At 39.0% G+C, this 7,807-nt stretch overlaps 1 protein-coding gene across 1 annotated transcript in view; it reads right to left on the reverse strand.

Moving 5' to 3' along the window:
- Tll1 (tolloid like 1) overlaps positions 1-7,807 on the reverse strand; it is a 221,981-nt gene that overhangs the window by 148,246 nt on the left and 65,928 nt on the right. The gene's annotated exons all lie outside the window — the stretch shown is intronic.

Here is a 7,807-nt window from a genome sequence, read left to right on the forward strand (position 1 = left end):
CTCAGGGCTTTTCTTCAAAACAAGAATGCAATACCGTTCAAATGTTCCAAATGATTTCTTGAGGTTGTACAAAATTTTTTGAATGTATGCCTTCTGCACATGATTTCATGATTTTTGATAATTCAACCACATAAATAATTATAAAGTAATACTGAAATTTAGTATATTCCCTTAGTCATTTCACATTTTCCTTGATTTAGCAGAAATTGCAGTTTCTTAAAATAATCTAATGACCAGGAAATCATCTACTTTAAATCATGTGAGAAATACTCATACTATAATTACTATAAGTAATTTCAAAAAGTTAACCTTGTATTTCTACCTACTTTGGCATATTTATAACAGAGCAGTTGTTCAGATTATAACAAAAGTGTAAAAATATGGACAACACTTCACAAAGGACAGTGTTTCTGGGTATTCCCACAGTCCTGTTCCCTTCCCCCAACCTCCACGTCTTCCATTTTTAACCTATTGTCTTTTTTTTTTTTTTTTTATTTTAGGGAAGGGTCTACAGGGTATTCAGGGTCTCACTACTAGATCGGACTGTAATGATCTGCCTGTTTACAGCCTCCCAAGAGCTGGGATTACAGGTGTGCGCCACCACGCCCAGTCTCAGTGCACCCCAGGGGTGGGGCCAGCACAGCAGGCCCAGGAATCAAACCCCCGGCCCCTGCGCCTGTCTGCAGAAGCTTTAGTGGGCTGGGCTATTTGGCCGGCCCTTTCCCTACTGTCTTAGTCACTCTCCCTCACTGAAACATGATACCCAGCAGCCACAACTCAGGAGAGAAGAGGCTTATTTGGGTCATGTTTTCACTTCACAGTTAGGAACAGGATAGCAGAGAGATGTGGTAGAGGAACACATTGGCCCAGAAGTAGAGAGATGGGAGGAGCCAGCCTGAAGCCCACATACATCCCTTCAGATCACCTCCACAGTTACCCGAATCTTCGACCAGATCCCACTTCCTAACAACACATCCACCTCTAAGTAAAGCATCCCCATCATCCAGTCACCCTCCACAGATTCCACTTGTGAAGGGAGAGTAGGAATGTTATTGATCTAAACTGTAACTCCTACTAATACATTGGTTCAAGTGGGTGTTATGTGTTTTGAAGTTGTAGTTCAGCCATTCATATTTAATGTAGTATTTTATATGTTTAGAATACATCCATTTTATTGGTTTATCACTAATGTGGCAAGGGAGAATATAGTATTTAAAATTATAACATTCATTGCATGGCAGTTTCTGTAGGCCAGAAATCCAGGAGCAATATTGCTCTGCTAGTTACCCTGCTTAAGACTTCAGAAGCTGAGGTATCAGGAGTGGTAGAATTCTTGGTGACAGTTCTGGACATTTTCTAGCTTCTTAAACTCTCAGATGAATTCAGTAGTGGATCAGAGCTTCCTGTCTCTTCACTGTCAGCCAGGACCCTTCTTGCCCCTCTACACTGCCGCATTTCTCCTCTTCTTATCCTCCAGTGACAGCGGTTGGGTTCCTCTCCTAGCACCCGTTTGTCTCAGTTTTCCCCGTGCTGAATATCTTTGCCTTGCTCTTCTACATTTTTTCTGGAATATTCCGTTACATTTGGCTCATCCACATAATCCAGAAAAGTCTCCCTAGTTCAAGAGCATCTGAGTATGTCTTCATTATTGTATGTCCAATGTCACTTCACAGCTGTCCCTGGATTACAGCTCATTTGAGGAACTGAAGATGGGAAGCTAGAAGAAATATTTTTAGGCTGATACTTAGCCTGTCCTTTAGCCCCATATGATTGCAAGATACTCCCAAGTGAAAACTATATTCACTCTTCTCAATGTTCTCAACAGTCTCATCCCATTATTGCTATTATTTTTTTTTTTTTCGGTACCGGGAATCGAACCTAGGCCTTTGCGCTTGCCAGGCAAGCACTTATTGTACTGAGCCATCTCCCTGGCACCCCTTCATCCCATTATTAAAGCTCTAAGAATTTCATCTGAATATTACCTATTCAAAAGTCCCAAATCTGGTCCAAAAAAGAGGAAAGTGAGAGGTAAAATAAATTCACAGACCAAAAACAGTTGCAATACACAGGCAGACAAAATATATTAGGTAAAAGACTATGATAAAAATTCTTGGGCTCTCGGTTCCATCCTTCAGGCTCTGAAGCCCATGGTGTGGGCTCCTAGGCTGCCCTCCACACCATCCTTCCTTTTCCCTGGTACCTGCTATCGGTTTGCAGTTCAGTATGTACTACCGGCTCTATCGACTAGTGGAATATGATAATCAAATGTGCTTATTTCAATTCACAGTTCTTTTCCATTTGTGTCTAAACTCATCATGTTATTTTTTTTAAGAGTAGAATAAATTTATTGAGTGAAAGAAAGTCCAAGAGGGGAATAGAGGGGACTCCAGTGGGTTGCTCAACTTAGAGTATTTTACTGGTATAAAATTATCAAGAGTCTTCTGAGCTTCATATAAATTTCCAAGGGCTGTTTTTCTACAGATCTTCCCAATTTCATCTCATCTCCATGTTTCAGCAGAGACAGACAGGAGACAACACATTGTACATTTCTAGAAACTCCTTGGTATGAATGAAGAGATCACTTCAAAGTGGTGAGTAAATGTTTTAATCTTTTAATCTTCCCAGGGTTTCAGAGAAGAGTCACTCCTTAGTCTTTTTACTGCAGCATTCTTTTCTGATGGCTAATCACTTAATTTTAAAGCCTCTTACCATTTCATTAAAATTGGAACTTCAGAAATCATTAAGTTCTTGTTCCTTTTTGTAATGTTTTCCCCTCAATTTATCTCTATTCTGTGACATTTTATTACAAGCCACAGAAAGCCTAGATATATGGACTGAATATTTGTCCCAGTTTTTGAAAAAAAGCATGTATATGTTGATGCCTAGAACCCCCAGCATGGCTACATATGCACTAAGAAAGTAACTCAGGTTAAACTGTATCATGTGGATGGGACCTTCATTCAGGAGGATTAGTGTCCACAAAACAACAAATACCACAAAGCTTCCCAATCTCACTGACACAAGGAGGGAATTAGGTGGAACACAGCAAGACAGTGACCACCTAAATGCAAGAAATGGAGCCTCAGAATGAAACTTACCTTATCTATCTTGATCTTGAACTTCCTACTATTTAGAAGGATGAGAATTAAATTTGCTTTCTAAAGCTACCCAGTCTGTAATAAGTATAGGAAACTGAGGAGACTAATGGATCAGATAATGCCCTGAATATTTTCCTCAGAAGTTTCAAGTAAATGTCCAACTTCATCACTTCAAAAGTTTTGTTCACAATCTAACTACAGATCACAATTTTACTAATGGTCTCCATTCCCTCAGGTTCCAATAACATAGTCCTTTAAGGCCCTTCAACATCTTTAATGTGTGCCATCTATAAATGGCGTCTTCAAGGCAATCTAGCCTTTTTGTAATCATGTTCCTCAAAATGTTCCAAATCTTCATCCACAGCCTGATTCTAAAACCATTTCCCCATTTGAAGGTCACTGTCACAGAAGCAACCTGCTTCCAAGAGGCCGCATTTACATTTATTTTTTACTTTCACCATAATAAAGTATCACAAACATAACACTGAGCTGCAACCACTGTAGATCAGAAGTCTGAATGTTCTGACTAGTGTTTTTATTTGGCCAATGTATGCTTAATAGTTTCTTTGTGTTTGTCTTCAGATTCAAAGCTGTAATGAAAATGTGTGGTGTTTATTGAGGGCCTTTAGATAGAACCTCTGAAGAATATATCTGACTGCCGGTCAACAACTACCGACCCGCTTCAGCTTGAAAAAGCCAGAGCAGTCATCGCCCATATTTCCCTCATGGCAGTTCGGCTTACTTGTTCAGAGGGGGGAATATTGCAGGCAGGCGAGTTAGACAGAAATATTATAGGCAGTCACATAGAGCCAGGCCTTCAAGGAGACAAGATGGAAGACAAGGTGACTTTGCAACTTGGAAGAGACAGACACACCCATATGGCCCACACCTCAAGACCAAGACAAAAAGAGGAAGCACAGCTACATACTTTCCTAGGGATGGGCACTAGAGATTGATATTCTAAATAGCATCAATCAACTTGAAAGTGCCCAATTGAGTCACTAGCCCAACCCCCAACAGGAAGAGACCCTGTTCCGTATTCATGCCCACTTGCTACATGACTGCTTTCCCATTTGATACTGGATTTAATCAATTTTACCTGAGCAATGGTGCTTGTAATCTCGATGGTTGACCATAGTTTTGTCCCACCTCCTGCCCACCTAAGCAAGTTCCCATTCTCTCCACCTTAGCCCCGCATGGTTTTATGCTATAAAAAATCCCTGGAAGAGACAGCTTCCTGGGGAACTATCCCCTCGGGGCCCCCTCCTGTCCCTCTCTTGGACAGGAGCTTTCTTTCTCTCAATAAATATATTCTGCTCATAAAAAAAAAAAAAGGAAGAAGTCTGTACACAATGTGGCTGCGCTGTTTTCTCTGGCTTAGGGTTTCATAGGGTTTACACTGAGGGGTCCATAGGGCTGTATTCCTTCCTGGGGCCTCTGGAAAAGAACCCTTTCAAACTCCTTCCAAATGTTGGCAAAATTAAGACTCTTTAGATAGCTAATGCCCTGTTTCCTTGGGGGCTGTCTGCTGGGAGTCACTTTCAACTCAGAAACTAACTCTGCAAAATCACTCACCACTCTCTCTCTACCAAATGATAACTATTAACAAAGAAGTTCTCTAACAAATATCATTCTTCTAAAGTCATCTCTTGACCCCAAATGCTCTATCACTATAGCACCATTCTCTGATCACTGTTCACCTATGGTCTTTAAAAACTCCTGCCGGCCAGGGGTAGTGGTGTATGCCTGTAATCCCAGTACTTGGGAAGCTGAGGCAGGAGGATCATTGTGATTTCTAAACCAGCCTGGGCTACAAAGTGAGCTCAAGGCCTGCTTCAACTTCATAGTGAAACCCTGTCCCCCACCCAAAAAAAAATCTTGCCAAAATTTTGTTGCTTCAATAAGTTTTGATTAAAATTTGTTTCCTAAAACTTTTCCTACCAGGACCAGTAACACCTTCGTAGGCACACCAGGCAGGCTGGCAGTTCATTCGTCTTTACTACCTCCCAATCCTGATTTTCCTCCTTGGTCATCAGCTAGTCTTCTTCAGTCTATTTCTGGACTCTGCAAAATTCTTTTCCCTAATTATCAAGCGTTCTCAGGTTTCTCACCAAGACTTGCTCTTCACAGATATCTATCCCCACTTCTGGGTATGTGAAGCACTTTTCTCCAATAAAAACTATCATGGACATTTATTTAGTTAAATATCTCTCTTCTGAGTTCCCATTTACACAGACACTATCTATCAGATACCTATGCAGGGTATCAAACATCTTTAATGTGCTCTGTCCAAAAGTTTTGATTTCCCATCCTAGGTGTGTAAAATCAACACCAGAACTGTACTTCTGCAGAAACTGCACTAAAATTACCTTATCTCTATTCCCACCTTCTTTTTATTTCACTTACTTCCAGCATTAGTGTCTAAATCACTTCCCTGGACACCATAACAGCATCCAGTGGTTCTTTCCTTGCTTTACTGTTGCCCACATCCAGCCCAGTCTCCATCAGCAGCAGTTCTGACCTCTGAAATTCAGAGCCTATCATCTCTTGCTCAAAACTTCACACTGTTTTTTCTATGTGCCACGAAAGAAATCTAGCATTTTTAGTATGGTTTTCTATTCCCTGCTAATGTCTGTGACTTCATCTGTGACTTCATCTCATCATATTAATGTGTTTTGAAGAACACATCAAGCCCCTCCCATCTCAGTATCTTTACACATGTTATTCTATGTGTGATTAAACTACTCCACATCATTGGTTCTTCTTCTTTTTACCTTACTTACTTTATGGTAATTGCTGTGTTAAATGCAGAGATTGCTATTTTAAAAGTATAAAGAAACTTCAGAGCTTCACAGTCTACTACATAAGGCAGAAAAGACAATTTAAATATTTATTTGTGTCCCATCTATGTAAAATATACCTTTACATGCAGTTCATATATGTATAACCAAGTAAACAATGCCATGATGGACAAGGAGAAAGTTGGCTTTGGTTGATGTCTGAGGCCCTTCTGAGGAGATAATGTCAAGAGTGCTGTGTGAATGGTAAGGGGTCAAGGACGGCACCATGAGTATTTGAATGCTGTCTTGAAGAGCACACATAGAAGCCGTGAGTTACAACTGTAATATGGCCCTGGAGACCTCGGCTTTGTGACACACAGAAGGACTTAGGATATGGTAAGAGAACAGATGAAGACCAGATCAGCACCGGACAGATTTCAGTGTTTCTAAATAATGAGTAATAAAAATTGGTGCAGTAAATATGTTAAAATCTCTCTGTATGCCATAGTCTAAAATCAACTGTTAAGATTACTAAAAATAAAATTTTATCCAAATAGTAAAAGTGCCTCCAAAGTACTTAATTTTTGTTAGAAACACAGATCAGGTGATTGTATATTGCCAAAAGCAGGTTCTGCGAAGCTCTAACTAATTACTTATTTTAAACCACCACAAATATGTACGTAGAGACTCAAAGGGGCCAAGTCCCATTAGGAAGATCGGAGATGGGCAGAAACCAATACACAATGGGCACATGAAACAGCAATAAAAATTCCTAACTGTAAATGTTCATTTCCCAATAAAAATGCACAGGATAAAGTAAGAAATAAAAAGTTACTCTCATCTACCCTAGCAGCTTTATTTATATAGTACATGCATTTTTTCCAAGGCTTTAAATAGGAGGCCAGTAATAAGTGTTTTGCTTCACATTTTCCAAAGAGTACATGTGGCTTAGGAAGACTATGGGCAACAATTTCCAAATAACCACAATGACAGCTCCCATTCATGCCTTACTTAATGCCTCCTGGCACAAGTACTTTAAAGGTTCAATTTTAAAGGAGATAAGCAGTTTTATTTTAAAGACACATTCTCTATTGGAGGCAATTAATCTATTCTTAAATGAAGTCACACTGGCAGCATTAAAGTAAAGCAAAAGTATAAAATATTATTAAGAGACAAGAATTTGTGATCTTTTCAAATTTGGAAACCAACATTCTCTATGAAGAACCCTCAGAGAATAAAAGAAACTAACATATAGCCAATAAACAGAAGTATTCTCTCAAGGATATGAATTCTAAGAAACAAATTCTTTTTTTAATGAAAGATTAATTTCTTTATTTTGAGTATTGATTTTTTAATCATTATGTAAGTATCCTCTAAAGAAGAATCATCCATTGTGGCAATTATTTGCATGAGGGAGCAATCTTCTCCTGTATGCTGATGAGCCTGGGAGCTAATCCCGCAGTGCAGTTAATTTGATTTAAGGTGCCCAGACAAACGTTGCAAGTTTAGCTTACAAAAAGTTTCCCTTTAGGGAATTTGGATGTTCCATTAGTCTTTGACAATTGGAAGGGTTTTTGTGTTCTTCAAATGAAATTCCCTGACAATGAAAATATCTTTCTGAAATGAAATTAAATGGTGCTGAAGAAAAACCTGGGCCTATGCTGAAATACGTATCTTGGTTTCTGATAAAAATCTACATTTGTGAGTAATCTAAATGACCAATAGAATTACAAAAAGAGTCACCCCTTATTAAGTAAGCTTCTGATGGTATGCATGCAATTAAAATGCTACCATGATTCTCAGTTATTCTATAAGGATAGAAATGTAATAAAATCAGCATTGCAAAAAAAAAAAAGAAAAGAAAAAGAAAAAAAGAAACAAGAGCAGGCTCAAATTTTCAAATTATACCACTCATAATTTTTTTTCTGT

The sequence above is a fragment of the Octodon degus genome, unplaced genomic scaffold, assembly GCF_000260255.1.
Source record: "Octodon degus isolate 3935 unplaced genomic scaffold, OctDeg1.0 scaffold00036, whole genome shotgun sequence".
Classification (NCBI taxonomy): domain Eukaryota; kingdom Metazoa; phylum Chordata; class Mammalia; order Rodentia; family Octodontidae; genus Octodon; species Octodon degus.